The sequence below is a fragment of the Halichoerus grypus genome, chromosome X (assembly GCF_964656455.1).
Source record: "Halichoerus grypus chromosome X, mHalGry1.hap1.1, whole genome shotgun sequence".
NCBI lineage: Eukaryota > Metazoa > Chordata > Mammalia > Carnivora > Phocidae > Halichoerus > Halichoerus grypus.
The window spans coordinates 97017560-97035231 of record NC_135727.1 but is presented as its reverse complement, the minus strand read 5'-3'; the positions used below and the strand labels follow the sequence as shown (position 1 = coordinate 97035231).

At 36.8% G+C, this 17672-nt stretch overlaps 1 long non-coding RNA gene across 1 annotated transcript in view; it reads left to right on the top strand.

Annotated features, from left to right (window-relative positions):
* LOC118531548 (uncharacterized) overlaps nt 1-17672 on the top strand; it is a 72200-nt gene that overhangs the window by 40302 nt on the left and 14226 nt on the right. Inside the window, exon 4 of the long non-coding RNA XR_013444803.1 lies at nt 8363-8497. This is a non-coding gene — a long non-coding RNA (uncharacterized LOC118531548). The remainder of the gene's footprint in view (nt 1-8362; nt 8498-17672) is intronic.

The window sequence follows — 17672 nt, the reverse complement described above, 5'->3', positions numbered from 1 at the left end:
TTATTCCAGCACAATTTGTTGAAAAGACTATGCTTACTCCACTGAATTGTCTTTGCACCTTTGTCAAAAATCAGTTGTTCATATATATATAGATTTAATTCATTCCATTGCTCTAATTATCTATCATGACATCAATCCCACAGTCTTGATTAGTATAGCTTTATACTAAGTTTTTGAAGTTAGTTTTAATCTTCTAACTTATTCCTCTTTTTCAAAGTGATTTTGACTATTCTAGGTCCTTTGCACTTCTTTATGAAATTTAGAATCATCTTGTCAGTTTCTACCAAAAGCCTGCTGGTATTGGTGATTGCATATAATCTATATAGATCAATTTGGTGAGAATTGACATATTAAGTCTTATAACCCATGAATATAGTATGTCTGTCCATTGATTTCAGTCTTGTTTAATTTCTTTTAGCAGTCGTTTGTAGTTTTTAGTATACAGAGTTTTCACATCTTTTGTTGTTAAAATGTAATGATAAGTTTTTAATATTTTTTAATATATTGTTGGATTCAGCTTGGTAAAAGTTTGTTTAGATTTTGCATTGATGTTCATGAGGAATACTGACCTTTAATTTTTTTCTTCTGGTAATGTCCTTGCCAGGTTTTAGTATCAAGGCAATGGCAGCCTTAAAGAATAAGTTGGGGGGCACCTGGGTGGCTCAGTTGGTTAAGCATCTGCCTTTGGCTCAGGTCATGATCTCAGGGTCCTGGGATTGAGCCCCCAACCGCTCCCTGCTCAGCAAGAAGCCTGCTTCTCCCTCTCCCTCTGCCCCTCCCCCTGCTCGCGTTCTCTCTCGTGTGCACGCTCTATCTCTCTCAAATAAATAAATAAAATCTTTTTAAAAAGAAGAATAACTTGGGAATTATTCCCTCCTTTTCAGAGTTACAAAGAATATTGGTGTTATTTCTTCCTTAAATATTTCATAGAATTCACCAGTGAAGACATGTAGGTCAGGTATTTTCTTTGTAGGAAAGCTTTTAACTAAAAATTCCATTTATTTAATGTAGGACAACTCAAGTTTTCTGTTTTGATATTGGTCATTTGTGGGTTTTTTTTTTTTTCTGGATCAGTTTAGTTAAAGGTTAATCAATTTTATTGTTCTCAAAGTAAAAGCTTTGGGTTTTATTTATTTTCTCTGTCATTTTTCTGTTATCTATTTCACTGATTTCTGCTCTGATCTTTATTATTTCCTTTCTTCTGCTTAGTGTGAACTTAATTTGCTCTTCCTTTTCTAGTTTCTTAAAGTGGAAGCTGAGGTAATTGATTTGAGGTGTTCTTTTCCAATGTAAGTGTTTAGTGCTATAGAATTTCTCCTACATACTGCTTTAGTGACATCCCACAATTTTGATATGTTCTGTTTTCATATTCATTCCATTCAAAATACTTTCTAATTTCCCTTTTGATTTTTTCTTTGATTTCCTTTTTGTCTTTCATTTTATTCTTTTGATTTTGTTATTTATATGTTACTTAGTTTTCAAATGTTTATGGATTTTTCAAATATATTTCTGTTGTTGATTTTTAATTTAATTCCATTGTCCTTAGAAAAGTTTCTTTTTTTTAATTGGTCAAAATACTTTATTTATAATTCAAATCTTGGGGAAGTTTGTTAAAAACCCTCAGAAAGTTGTAAAACACATGCCTAAATAGGATTATGGATCCTTATAAAACTTAACCAAGGTGCCAATAAGAGATTCCAAAGGCAAATATGTAGTGTTGTATAGTTGTTAGTAAAATTTAGCTCTGTTAACATTGAAAAGTTTTAACTTTAAATAATCAAAGACCTGATAAAGACAAAATATAAGTTTTGGTTTTCTGGGCAGACAAAAGAGAAAAAAAAACTTGTTTACATTTCCTTATCAAGAGCAGACCAACAATCCAAAAAAACTTTGTCTTTTTAACAGAGAGAAAATCAAATTTTAATATTATACCAGTATACTTTTAAAATCCATGCATTTTAACCTTAGTCCTGACCACACATAAAATTCCTTTCCAAAGACTTCCCTTCATAAACCTATAACCTTTTAATATTCAGATTTTGACCTAAGCCTTTTTTTTTCAGTCTTAATTATGGTTAGAATTTCAACTCTTTGAAACCTTAGTCTCCAGTGAAAACTAATAAGTAGTAACCAATTGTGAACTGTCTGTTACACCAGAATTCTTTAGATCCAAAATTTATAAGTACATTTTATAAATTAAAAAAACATGTATTTTTCTTAGTACAGTCTAGAAAACAGTTTCTATATGACATATATCCTTTTAAACTTATTGAGACTCATTTTGTGGCTCATAATATGGTCGCTCTTGGTAAATGTTCCATACTCAATTGAGAAGAATGTGTATTCTGCTGTTGTTGCATGGCGTGTTCTATAAATGTCACTTAGATCAATTGGTTGGCTGTGTTGTTCAAGTCTTCTATAGCTGTACTGATTTTCTTTCTGCTTGCTCTTCAGTTATTTAGAGAGGGGCATTGAAATCAACTATAATTGTGGATTTGTCTATTTCTTCCTACAGTTCTTTCAGATTTTGCCTCATATATTTTGAAGCTCTGTGATTAGATCTATAAGCATTTTGGATTATGTCCTCCTGATGAATTGACTTCTTTATCAGTTTAAAATGATCTTTCATATTCCTAGTAATACAAAATTTTGTGCTCTGAAATCTACTTTGATATTAATATAGCTGCTCAAGCTTTTTTTTTTTGCCTAGTGTTAGCATGATAATCTTTTTCCATCCTTTTAATTAGTTGTGTCTTTATATTTAAAGTACATTTTTATTTTATTTATTATTATCTTTAGAGAGAGAGAGACAGTGGGGTGGGGCCATGGGGAGGGGCAGAGGGAGAGAAAATCTTAAGCGGTCTCCATGCCCACCATAGAGCCCGATGTGGGGCTCGATCTCATGACCCTGAGATCATGACCTGAGCCAAAATCAAGAGTCGGATGCTTAACTGACTGAGCCACCCAGGTGCCCCTATTTGAAGTACATTATTAAACTCATACCCTTATGAGAAACAAATTTACCACCTAGAAATACAATGACTATGTACAGTTCCTTTTGTCTATAGCCTTATAGTTTTCAGTCAAAATATCATTTTCCCAAGTTAGATAGGTCAGCTTTTTAAAAAAATTGCATACATTAGAATCCACTCTTTATAATATATAGTTCTATGGATTCTATACAGTTCACAGGTAGTAATATATCCATCACTCCAACACCATACAAAACAATTTATTCACCCTAAAAGTTCTCTTGTTCATCCCCTTTATAGTCAACCACGTGGGTCTTCTTAACCCCTGGCAACCACTAATTGTTTTGTTCCTATAGTTTTGCCCTTTCCAGGTGTCATATGAATGGAATCATACAATGTATCCAATATGTAGCTTTTGTTTTCTGCCTTCTTTCACTAAGTAGAATGCACTTAAGATTCATCCATGTTGATGAATGAATCAGTAGCTCATTTCTTTTTACTGCTGCATAGGATTTCATTATATGGATGCACCAGAGTTTGTTTATTCTTTCCCCTGATAAAAGACATGTTCCTTGCTTCCAGTTGTTAGCCAGTATGTATAAAGCTGCTATAAACATTTGTGTACAGGATTTCGTATGGATATAATTTTTCCATCACTTTACATTACAGTGGTGTTAAACAAGTAAATGGATGGTGGATGGTATGTTCAAGGTGCTCACTGTGAGAGGAAAGTTACAGGTAAACAAGAAAAGAAAGCAAGGATAAACCCTGTGATACCGGATTAGAGTCAGAGACATGAAGTATGAACTTACATTTAGCTTAATATAGATAGATAGAAAAAAAGAATTATAGATATGTGTGTACATGTGGGTTAGTATCCATATATATATTACTTAGCTCTATCCATTGAGAGGGCCGAGAAGCAATGACACCCAATAGCAGCAAGCACAGTCAGGACCCAGATTTTGGTTTCTAAATACAGTCTCCAATAAAAGGAACCAGGGATTGTTAGAGGAACAGCTGATTTTAGGACCAAGGAGGAGAGCATCTTGTAGTATCAGAAAATAAGAAAGTGCTCAAAAAACCCCAAAAAGATGAGGGCATGTCAAAGTGACAACCAACCTGAAAGAGCTACCACTGACCAAAGTGGGAACAAATTGAGTGTTTTTTATTATTTAATTTTATCTCCTTTTCCCCGTATTAGTTATAACTCTTTGTTGTGTTGTTTTGGTGGTTGCTTTTGGGTTTAGGTATACATTTTTAATTTGACACAGTCAACTTTCTAGTACTGTTATACCACTTCATGCATAGTTTAAGACCCCTACAATAGTATATTTACATTTCTCCCCTCCTGGACTTTGTGTTATTGTTGTCCTGCATTTTGCTTTTACATATATTATAAACCCTGTACTACATTGTTAATTATTTCTGTTTATATAGTCAAATGTCTTTTCAATATATTTAAAGAATAAGAAAAATATTAGACATTTACCCATGTAGTTACTATTTCCAGTGCTCTTCCTTCCTTTGCATAGATCCATATTTCCTTTTAGTAGCATTTTCCTTTGGCCTAAAGAATTCCCTTTAACATTTCTTATAATGATGGTCTGCTGGCGATGAATTCTTTCGCCTTTTGTTAAGTCTGAAAAAGTCTTGTTTTATCTTTGTTTTTGAAATCCTTTTTTTTCTATGTATAGAATCTTACATTGACTTTTTCTTTCAGTACTTATTTTTATTTATTTTTTTTACAGATTTTTATTTATTTATTTGACAGAGAAACACAGCCAAAGAGGGAACACAAGCAGGGGGAGTGGGAGAGGGAGAAGCAGACTTCCTGCTGAGCAGGAGCCCAATGCGGGGCTCGATCCCAGGACCCTGGGATCATGACCTGAGCCGAAGGCAGATGCTTAATGACTGAGCCACTCAGGCCCCTCTTTTACTACTTTAAAGATGTTCCATTGTTGTCTTCCTTGCATTGTTTCTGATGATAAATATGCTGTAATATCTTTGTGCCCTAGGGCATTCAGTTAGGAAGGTAAGATCACAAACAGGGTGGAACTCCATGGGCACAGGTCAAGCTGTTGTCCACAGGTGGAATTTCTTATTTGTCTCAGGGAAGCCTCAGCCCTGCTTTTAAGGCTTTCCAACTCCTATTATCATTATTCAGTACTTCAAGCAAGTGCTAAAGGTTAAGCCTACAAAAGGTTGTGTTCCTAACAGCATAAAGAGAAGGTATCTTTATACATATATTACTATGTAATTGAGTGGTGGCAGCAGAAGTGAGCAGCGACAGAATTAGGGGCCTCTTACGTGAGAGTCCCCTTCCTTTGCCCTACCATTAATTCAACTCTTTTATTCAGGGCATCATTTGACTATCCCTCTTCCTTAGTCAGAATTTTAACAACTATGTATTTTAAGTGAAGGATGGTTGTTTTAGATAATTGGGTGATGAAAAGAAACAAGAAAAATTAACTTAGAAAGTACCAGGGCCCAATTGAAAAGACAAGCCAATATAATAAGTATCTACACTTGTACTTACAAATGAGTAACTGACAGTACTCTTGATTTTTTGTTGTTGAGATCTTTCTTTATAGATATGGGTGGCCAAATGACTAAGTTTTGGCTAATGAGGTAGAGGCAAAAGTTTTGGGTGAGATTTTGAGAAAGCTCTTTTAAAAGGGGCTTGACTCACCTGGAAAGTAGCCTTCAGCCCCTTTTCTGTCTTCCTCTTTACCACAGCCTGGAATGCAGACACAATGGCCAGACTTGCAGTGGCTACCTTGCAACCATGAGGCAAACTTTAGGGTAGAAGTTGTGTGCTAAAAAGGGCAAAGCAGCAAGATAGAAGAATCTTGGGACTTGGATGAGTTCATGGACTTGTCAAGCCACCACTCAATTACTTACCTCTGGCTGCAAAAAAGACAAATAACCTCCCAATCTATTTAAACCACCCTTTATTGAATGTTTGTTATTAGCATCTGAATAAAATTCAGAAATGATGCACTCATATCCATGTGGTGGGCACCATCTTCTGCCCAGTATCCTTCAGATGAGACTAGAGTGAACCTGACATGGAATACTTTGAACCACTAAGTTAGGATTGTGTCTCAGTCAGTCTTTGCCTCCACTTCCAAAAATAGTGCCTGATAAATAGTAGATGCTCAGTAAAAACTGGTTGGCCAGTCAGAGGCCTGGCTTAGTCGGGATCTATTATTCTTAGACCCCTGTCTCCAATTTGGTCAGGCTAACCATGTTTTATAGCCATTGTGGTTCCTGCTTGGAAACAGCAAACAAACCTTGCTTCATTTTCTAGGTAGTAGAGTCCAAAACAATCACAAGGATATTTAAAATAGTAAAGGGCCATTGAAAACAGGAAATCAGGACAGTTCCTAAAATGAAAAAAAAAGGTAGATGATGATGGAGATACAAGAAGAGAGTCCAGGCCTGTGTTAATCTTTCTTTTCCAATCCAGCTGTCTGTGGTACATTTTGTGTCTCTTGTTCATCTCTCCTGCCCTTTAGAGTATAAATGCTCATCTGCTTAAACATTTGTAAAACTATCATTTAAAATAAAGTGAGCTAAAAATAAATTAAAAAATATATAAGATAAAGTGACCTACATAAATAAGTAATTGTGATGGATGAATAAATAATGAGTAAAAGAATGAGGAAGGAGTGAATACGCACGCATGTTCATAGGCAACACACATAAAGAATCAACAGTAGCTGTCAGTGAGGTCACTAGGACAGGAAAACCATGAGGGAAGAGAGAGGAGTCAGATACAGAATATGCCCAGAAAAGGTTCACATAAATATTATAGGGCAGAAGCCTTACAAACTAGATAAACATTTTTCTCTTACTTTTAAAAATGCATTTCAAAGTGACTGGAATTGCTGGCGGGCGCCTGGGTGGCTCAGTCAGTTAAGGGTCTTCCTTCTGCTCAGGTCATGATCCCAGAGTCTTGGGATGGAGCCCCACGTCAGGCTCCCTGCTCAGCAGGGAGTCTCCTCCCTCTCCCTCTGCTCTCTCCCCGCTCATGCTCACTCCCAAATAAATAAATAAAGTCTTAAAAAAATACAAGTGACTGGAATTTCTAGCATCTAGCTCTTCTTCCAGCCTCTGGGAACTAATGGTCTTATCACTATGATAAACCTACAGCCAAGGAGAATAAAATTTAGTCAGTCCTCCATACAAGAAGGGCCTGGCAACCCTGTCTGTAGGAAAGATGACATGAAGCATTGAAGCTATAGAATGTTTGAATTTCTCATACACCTTTTTCTTCTGACACAAGGTCAAGAGCTTATGATTCTAACATTATTCCATAGGTGCTTGGTTCCTAATGTGAAAAATATGTAGCATATGATAGAATATTCTGAGGCAGCAGGGTGGACTCATAAGAATAGAGCCATGAGAGGTCATAGATTTAAACTTTTTATCCTTACTCTACTTCTAACTTTGCTCATCCCAACTTTGTCTCTTGCATTTTATCTTTGGCTCAACGTATTTTTTTAATTTAATTTTTTTTCCATGTTATTTTCATTTCCTAACTTTTTTTATTTTGAAAACTGTTAATGCTACAGAAAAGTTATAAAACTAGTATAATGGACACCCACATACCCTTTACCTAGATTCACTAGTTATTAACATTTTGCAAATTTGTATTCTATTTAAATGTGTTTCTGGGGGCGCCTGGGTGGCTCAGTCGTTAAGCGTCTGCCTTCGGCTCAGGTCATGATCCCAGGGTCCTGGGATCGAGCCCCGCATCGGGCTCCCTGCTCCGCGGGAAGCCTGTTTCTCCCTCTCCCTCTCCCCCTGCTTGTGATCCTGCTCTCACAGTGTCTCTCTCTGTCAAATAAATAAATAAAATCTTTTAAATAAATAAATAAATAAATAAATAAATGTGTTTCTGTGTAAGCGCTTATGCCACGTGTGTGTACACACACACTTTTTTGTGAAAGATCCAAGAGATTTAAATGTAAGTTTCAAACTTCTTGACATTTTCCCCATACATACTTAAAGCATATTTTTCTTACGAAAAATAACTATAATACATTTGTCACACTCAAGAAAATTACCACACTCAGGAAATTTAACGTTGATATGTTACTGTTATCTAATATGCATTCCATACTAATATTTCTTCAGTTGGACTAATAACCACATTGTCTTTTATACTTTTTTTTAAAAAAAATCCAAGATCCAAAAAAAGTTTGCACATTGCATTTAGTTGTCATGTCCCTTTACTTTCTTTAAAGATAATTTCTGCACTTTTCTATCTTTTATTACATTGACATTTTTTGAAGTGTCCAGGTCAACTATTTTGCATAATGTTCCTGAATTTAGTTTGCACAATTACTACCTTATGATCAGAATCCTTTTTTTTTTTACAGGAATACTTCATGGGTGATTTGTGTCCTCAGTGTGTCACATCGTAGAAAACACGATGTCAATTTTTTCCATTTTGGTGACATTACGTTTGAACATTTGATTCAAGTGATTTCCACCAGACTTCTACATTTATAAAGGTACCTTTTTTTCTCATTTATTCTCTTTTTTTCCTTTTCTCTTTGTAGTTGTAACTAGGGGTCCTTTGAGACTGGATGATATATTCCTCCCTACCAACCTTTCACTCACTGATTTTACATCTCTTGATGATTGTTGCCTGAATCAGGTATTACAATGGTGATTGCAAAATATTGGTTTTCTAATTGTAACAATCCCACATTTATGAGTTGACATTATTCTGTAAACACCTTTTCCATCATTTCTTCCTCACCCTTAATTTTTTAAAAAGATTTTATTTATTTATTTATTTATTTATATATTTATTTATTTGAGAGAGAGTGTGACAGAGAAAGAGAGAGGGCATGAGCAGGGGGAGGGGCAGAAGGAGAGGGAGAAGCAGACTCCCCACTGAGCAGGGAGCCTGACCCAGGTCAATCCCAGGACCCCGAGATCATGACCTGAGCCAAAGGCAGACACTTAACTGACTGAGCCACCCAGGCACCGTGCCCTTAATTTTTTTTTACTGAATAGTGTCAGTTTGAATTTTTTTTGTTGTTCAAGGTGTTATAATCAATTCCAGTTCCTTATTCATTTTGATACTCAAATTGTTCCATATTTATCAAGTGGGAGCCCTTTCAAGCTGGCTTCTGCCTTCCTTTTACATGACCCCATCAGTTTTTGAGCACTTCTGTATTTTCTGGCACAAGATATTTCAAGACCACCTTATACTTTCTCTACTCCAGACTAAAATCATCCACTTTTTCAAGGAGCTCTGGTTCTTTTTAGTGGGGTATAATCCAGGCACTAGATGTGCTCATTGCGATTGAGGTGTTATCCACAGATATTTTAAACAGAAAAGAAATACCATTGAAAACAGTCATTTCAGACAACTGTGTAAAGATGAATTAGACAAGAATGTGAAAAATATAAGAATTTTAGCAGGTAGGTAATAATTCCAGTAATGGTTTTCATTTGTATAAGATGATCTAAGTGCATGACATCTGGTAATGTCACAATTGACACTCACAGAAATACCAAAAAGGCATATTGAATATGCTTTCATCAGCACACTAATATATACTTTCCACATCTAATCTAGAATGTGATTGGCATCGTTTAACATAAATTTTAAACCCCAAGTTTATATTTATAATATAATTTTCTGCCTAGGATCTCAACTTCATTTGCACTTAAAACTATTTTTAGATTTTATTTGAGAAGAAGAGGAAAAAGATGAATTAAGAAAGAGGAAGGAACCACAGAGTACTTTATTAGAGGAAATCACTGGATTTCTGGTAGTTAAATCTATCATCTGGATGAGTCCTGACATAAAGCTATAAAAGGATGCCTTAATTCTTACGGTATCTGTGTATACAGACTATTAACAACTATATGGTACTTCCCACTTCCCCTAGAACTGAGCAAAGGAGGGGCTTTTATCAATTATTTTTAAATAAATAATGGTTGTATATATAACATACATAAAGCTGAGCTGTACCATGGCCCAGTCTTAATATAGTGCTCTTTTCAAAGAAATGTCAGTTGAACATTCCAGAAACAATTTCAAAAACAATTTGATTTTTTAATAAAATAATTTGTAAAGTTCCAAAGGAGGGGTTCTATTCATATTATACAGGAAAACGTTTTTCCATCTTTATTGAGATAAAATTGACGAATAAAAATTGTGTATATTTAAGGTGTATGACTTGATTTTTTTTTTTAATTCCAGTATAGTTAACATGGAGTGTTATATTAGTTTCAGGTGTACAATATAGTGATTCAACAATTCTATACATTACTTGGTGCTCATCATGATAAGTGTACTCTTAATCCCCATCACCTGTTTTACCCATCCCCCCACCCACCTCCCCTCTGGTAACTATCAGTTTGTTCTGTATAGTTAAGAGTCTGTTTTTTGGGTTTTCTCTTCTTTTTCTTCATTTTGTTTTTTACATTTCACTTCTGAGTGAAATTGTATGGTATTTGTCTTTCTCTGACTGACTTATTTCACTTACCATTATACTCTCTAGATCCATCCATGTTGCTGCAAATGGCAAGATTTCATTCTTTTTTATGGCTAAGTAATATTCCATTACACACACACACACACACACACACACCACTTCTTCTTTATCCATTCATCTATCAATAAACACTTGGATTGCTTCCCTAATTTGGCTATTGTAAATAATGCTGCTGTACACATAGGGGTGCATATATCATTTTGAATTGGTGTTTTCATATTCTTTGGGAAAATACCCAGGAGTGGAATTACTGGATCATAGGGTAGTTCTATTTTTAATTTTTTGAGGAACCCCCATACTGTTTTCCACAGTGGTTGCCCTAGTTTGCGTTCCCATAAACAGTACATGAGGGTTCCTTTTTCTCCACATCCTCACCAAAACACTTGTCGTTTCTGGTGTTTGGGATTTTAGCCAACTGACAGGTATGAGGTGTTATCTCATTGTGGTTTTGATTTGCATTTCCCTAATGATTAGTGATGTTGAGCATCTTTTCATGTGTCTGTTGGTCATAGCTGTGTCTTCTTTGGAGAAATGTCTCTTCATATCTTCTACCCATTTTTAAATTGGATTATTTGTTATTCTGGTGTTGAGTTATGTAAGTTCTTCATATATTTTGGATACTAACCCTTTATCGGATATATCATTTGCAAATATCTTCTCCAATTCAGCAGGTTGTCTTTTTGTTTTGTTGATTGTTTCCTTTGCTGTGCAGAAACTTTTTATTTTGATATAGTCCCAATAGTTTATTTTTGTTTTCATTTCCCTTGCCTCAGGAGACATACCTAAAGAAATGTTGCAATGGCCCATTCATTGTTTAGTAGCATGTTATTTAACCTCTATGTATTTGTCAGAGAAATTACTATCTGTGCTCTCTTCTAGGATTTTTATGGTTTTAGGTCTCACATTTAGGTCCTTAATCCATTTTAAGTTTATTTTTGTGTGTGATATAAGAAAGTGCTCTAGTTTCATTCTTTTACATGTAGCTGTCCAGTTTTCCCAGCACCATTTGTTGAAGGGACTTTTTCCCATTGCATATTCTTACCTCCTTTGTCAAAGATTAATTGACCATATAATCATGGGTTTATTTCTCGGCTCTCTATTGTGTTCTATTGCTCTGTGTCTATTTTTGTGCCAGTACCATACTGTTTTGATTACTACAGCTTTTTAGTATATTTTGAAATCTGGGATTGTAATACCTCTAGTTTTGTTCTTTTTCAACATTGCTTTGGCTATTCTGGGTCTTTTGTGGTTCCATACAAATTTTAGGATTATTCCTTCTAGTTCTGTGAAAAATGCTGTTGATATTTTGATAGGGATTACATTTAATCTCTAGATTGCTTTGGACATTTTTATAATATTCTTCCAATCCATGAGAATGGAATATCTTTCCATTTGTTTGTGTCATCTTCAATTTCTTTCATCAATATTTTATAGTTTTCAGAGTATAGGTCTTTCACTTCCTTGGTTAAGTTTAATCCTAGGTATTTATTGTTTTTGGTGAAATTGCAAATGGGATTGTTTTCTTAAATTCTCTTTCTGCTGCTTCATTATTAATGTATAGAAATACAACAGATTTCTATACATTGATTTTGTATCCTGCAACCTTACTGAATTCATTTATTAGTTCCAATTGTTTTTTGGTAGAATCTTTAGGGTTTTCGACATATATAGTATCATGTCATCTGCAAATAGTGAAAGTTTTACTTCTTCCTTACCAATCTGGATGCCTTATATTTCTTTTTCTCATCTGATTGCTGTGGCTAGGGCTTCCAGTAGTATGTTGAATAAGAGGAGGGAGAGTGAATATCCTTGTCTTTTTCCTGATCTTAGGGGGAAAGCTCTCAGTGTTTCACCATTGAGTATGATGTTAGCTATGGGTTTTTCATATATGCCCTTTATCATGTTGAGGTATGTTCCTTCTAAACCCTACTTTGTTGAGGGTTTTTATCATGAATGGATGTTGTACTTTGTCAAATGCTTTTTCTGCATCTACTGAAATGATAATATGGTCTTTTTAAAAAATATTTATTTTGAGAGAGAGAGCATGTGTGAGAGAGAGAGCATGATCAGAGGGGAGGGGCACAGGGAGAGGGAGAAGCAGACTCCCCGCTGAGCAGAGAGCCCAATGTGGGACTCTATCCTAGGACTCTGGGATCATGACCTGAGCTGAAGGCAGACGCTTGACCGACTGAGCCACCCAGGTACCCGATAATATGGTCTTTATCCTTTCTTTGTAGATGTGATTTATCACGTTGATTGATTTATGAATATTGAACTACTCTTGGATCCCAGGAATAAATCCCACTTGATTGTGGTGATTGATTTTTCTGATGTACTGTTGGATTCTGTTTGCTTATATTTTCTTGAGGATTTTTGCACTTACGTTCATTAGAGATACTGGCCTATAGTTCTCTTTTTTTTGTGGTGTCTTTATCTGATTTTGGTATCAGGGTATTGCTGGCCTCAGAGTATGAATTTGGAAGCTTTCCTTCCTCTTAAATTTTTTGGAAAAGTTTGAGAAGAATGGGTACTAACTCTTTAAATGTTTGGTAGAGTTCCCCTATGAAGCCATCTGGTCCTGGACTTTTGTTTGTCGGGAGTTTTTTGATTACTGATTCAATTTCATTGCTGGTAATTGATCTGTTCAAATTTTCTATTTCTTACTGATTTGGTTTTGGGAAGTTATATGTTTCTAGGAATTTATCCACTTCTAGGTTGTCCAATTTGTTGGCATATAATTTTTCATAATATTCTCTTACAATCCTTTGTATTTCTGTGCTGTCGGTTGTTATTTCTCCTCTTTCATTTCCAATTTTTTTTATTTCAGTACTCTTTCTCTCTCTCTCTCTCTTTTGATGAGTCTGGCTAAAGGTTTATCAATTTTATTGATCTTCTCAAAGAACCACCTTCTGGTTTCATTGATCTGTTCTATTGTTTTTTTAGTTTCTATTTCATTTATTTCTGCTCTAATGTTTATTATTTCCTTCCCTCTACTGGTTTGGGGTTTTGTTTGTTCTTTTTCTAGCTCCTTTAGGTTGTTTATTTGAGATTTTTCTTGCTTCTTGAGGTAGGCCGGTATTGCTATAAACTTCCATCTTAGAACAGCTTTTGCTACATCCCAAGGATTTTGGACCATTGTGTTTTCATTTTCATTGGTCTCCATGTATTTTTTAATTTCCTCTTTGATTTCTTGGTGGACCCATTCATCGTTTAGTAGCATGTTATTTAACCTCCATGTATTTGTGTTCTTTCCAGATTTTTTTCTTGTGGTTGATTTTTAGTTTCATAACATTGTGGTCAGAGGAGATGCATGGTATGATTTTGATCTTTTTGAATTTGTTGAGACGTGTTTTGTGGCCTAATATGTGATCTAATCTGGAGAATGTTCCATGTGCACTTGAAAAGAATGTGTATTCTGTTTTTGGATGGAATATTCTGACTATATCTGTTAGACTGTACTGGTCCGATGTGTTATTCAAAGCCGCTCTTTCCTTGTTGATTTTCTGTTTGGATGATCTATCCATTAATTCTAGTGGGGTGCTAAGGTCCCTTACCATTATTGTATTACTATGGATTACTTCCTTTATGCTTGTTTTTAGCTGCTTTATGTATTTGGGTGCTTCCATGTTGGATGCATAAATATTTACAATTGTTGTATCTTCTTGTTGGATTGTTCCCTTTATGATAATATAGTGTCCTTCTTTGTTGCTTTCTGTAAAACAGTCTTTGTTTTAAAGTCTATTTTCTCTGATACAAGTTTTGTTACCCCAGCTTTCTTTTCGCTTCCATTTCCATGATAAATGCTTTTCCATCCCTTCACTTTCAATCTGCATGTGTCTTTAGGTGTGAAATGAGTCTCTTATAGGCAGCATATAGATGGGTCTTGCTTTTTTATCTATTCTGTCACCCTATATCTTTTGATTCGAGCTTTAGTCCATTTACATTCAAAGTAATTATTGATAGGTATGTACACATTGCCATTCTGTTACTTGTTTTATGGTTGTTTTTATAGTTCTTCTCTGTTCCTTTCTTCTGTAGTTTGCTTCTCTCATGGTTTTCTGATTTTCTTTAGTGATATATTTGGATTCGTTTCTCTTTATTTTGTGCATGTCTATTACTGGTTTTTGATTTATGGTTACCATTAGGTTTGTATATAGCATCTTATACATATAGCAGTCTGTATTAAGTTGATGGTTGCTTAACTTTGATCCCATTCTTTACTCCACTTCCCCCCACATTTTAGATACATGATGTCATACTTCATGTCTTTTTTTTTTTTTTTTTTGTGAATCCCTTGACTGGTTTTTATAGATATACTTAATTTTACTGCTTTTGTGTTTCCTACTTTTCTTACTCCCACTTACAGTCTTTCCTTTCCACTCAGAGTCCTCTTTAACATTTCTTTTTTTATTTTAATAAAGATTTTATTTATTTATTTGACAGACAGAGAGAGGGAGAGCAGGAACACAAGCAGGGGAGTGGGAGAGGGAGATGCAGGCTTCCCACGGAGCAGGGAGCCTGATGCGGGGCTCGATCCCAGGACCCTGGGATCATGACCTGAGCCAAAGGCAGACGCTTAATGACTGAGCCACCCAGGCGCCCCCCTCTTTAACATTTCTTGTAGGGCTGGTTTATTGGTCATGAATTCCTTTAACTTTTGTTTGTCTAGGAAACTCTTTATCTCTCCTTCTATTCTGAATGATAACCTTGCTGAATAGAGTATTCTTGGCTGCAGGTTTTTTTCTTTCAGCACTTTGAATATATCATGCCACTCTCTTTTGGCTTGCAGAGTTTCTGCTGAAAAATCTGCTGATAGCCTTATGGAGTTTTCCTTGTATGTAGCTGTTTTCTCTTGATGCTTTTAAAATTCTTTCTTTATCACTACTTTGTGCCATCTTAATTACTATGTGTCTTGGTGTGCACCTCTTTGGGTTGATTTTGTTGGGGGCTCTCTGTGCCTCCTTGGCCTGATTTCTGTTTCCTTTGCCAACTTTGGAAAGTTTTCAGCTATTATTTCTTCCAATAAATTTTCTGCCCCCTTTTCTCTCTCTTCTCCTTCTGGGATCCCTATAATGTGAATATTATTACACTTGATGGTGTCACTGAGTTCCCTAAGTCTATTTTCATTTTGTATCTTTTTTCTTTCTCTTGTTCAACTTGATTGCTATCCAGTATTCTTTCCTTCAGTTCGCTGATCCATTCTTCTGCTTCCTCTAGTCTACTATTTTTTCCCTCTCTGATAGGTTCTTTTTTATGTTTTCTGTCTCTTTGTTGAGGGTCTCACTGAGGTCCTGCAGTCTTTTCTCAAGTCCAGTGAGTATCTTTATGACCAATACTTTAAATATTCTGTCAGGCATATTACTTATCTCCATTTTGGTTGGCTCTCTTGCTGTGATTTTGTCCTATTCTTTCATTTGAGACATATTCTTCTGTCTCCTTGCTTTGTCTAACTCTCTGTGTCTGTTTCTTTGTGTTAGGAAAGTCAGCTACACCTCCTGGCCTTATGAAGAAGGGGTCCTATAGTACCCTGCAGTGCAATGTCCCCTGTTCACCAGAACCTGCCACTCTGGGGGTGTTTCTTATGTGTGTTGCATATGCCCTGCTTTTGTGGCTGAGCTGCTTTTGCCTTCAGTCTAGTCATCTGCAATGTCTCTCTCTGCCTGTTCTGGGCAGGGTTTGGTCCCTGTGCTGTTAGTGGGCCAGTCTGGGGCCCCCTTGGGCTTAAGTTGAGTCAGACCAGGCATTTGCCAGAGATACGGTAGCCCTGAACTGCAGGAGAATGCAGGGGTGGGGTGCACAGTGCCAGTAAGGTCCACATGGGTGGAAGGGAACCTGCAGCTGCTGGGGACCCAGGCAGGCTGGATTGGAGGGGGCAGATTCACAGGAGCAAGCAGGGGCAGAATGCATGGTGTTAGCAAGGTTTGCATAGGTCTGCTATGGGAGGGGACCTGGAGCTGAGGCCTGGCTGGTGGGGACCTGTCCACAGGAGAACACAGCAGGTGGGACAGCGGTGTTATCGAGTTAGGTGGCAAGTTATGTAGCGTTGGTTTCAGTAGGTGTCTTCGTATCTAGGCTTGGGGGCAGGGGACAGAAATGCCATCTACCAGCTCCTTTGTTCCTGGAGAAGTCTCCCAACAATCCCTGCCCCTCCAGCACTCACTTTGAGCTGAGTAAACCAATCTCTTCCCATGTACACCCCCGGCATTTTTCAAGCTGCTGCTTCTATGCTGTATCTCCATGGGGCCGTTTGTAGTACTGTCTCTTTAAAGGTAGCAACTCAGTTTTCTCTCACCCTCCTGTTTCTTCGACAAGCCAGCTGATTTTTAAAGTTCCAGATTTTAAGCCCTGCTGATTGTAAGAACTTGTGAAATTCGGCCCCTCTAGTTTTCAAAGCCGAGTGTTGTGGGGATTCATCTTGCCCGTGAAGGCTCCCTGGTGTGTGAGTCTGTTTCTTGTCCCTCCTGCAACTGTGGCCTCCCTCCCTGCAGTGGATAGTTCCATGGGTCTTTTTAGCTCCCCAATATGTCTTCACTCTTGCCACCCTCCTCAGTATGGCTTCTTGTCTACATTTAATTGTGGAGAGTCTGTTCTGCCAGTCTTCAGGTCGTTTTGTGGGTTTTGTACACTGATGTGTCTTGATGTTTTGATATATGTAGACATTGTGAAATAACTGCCATAATCAAGCTATAATTATCAAGCCACCTCACATAGTTACCCCCTCTGTCTCACTGGATCCTAGAAAGACTGTCCCAGAAATTCCCTGAAAAAGGTCAGTTGTGGACCTCACATACTCTCCTCCGACCTCCACCATTTGTCCGCTTCCTTGCATGAATTAGCAACACCAGCTGGGGGCCAAGGACTGCTTGAACTTTCCAAATTTTCTCAGTTCACAGAACCGAAACTACAGCTTTGCAAAGATATGGCATTACTGAAAGGAACGTACAGTGATCTCTGTACGGGGCTTTTCGAGGAAGCCGATACCCGAGATCCCTTGGCCCCTGAGGTGGCCAGCACTTTTGGCTTTATATCTGAACAGCCTTTTCCCCCACAATAAAGCAGCCAGTGTTCCTGGGTGTGGAGGCCCCACAGTGACAGCCGTCACACTATACCTCTAGCAACTACCCTCTCTAGGTATGCCAACCTTTTTCTTCCTTTAGGGTAGAAACCTTCA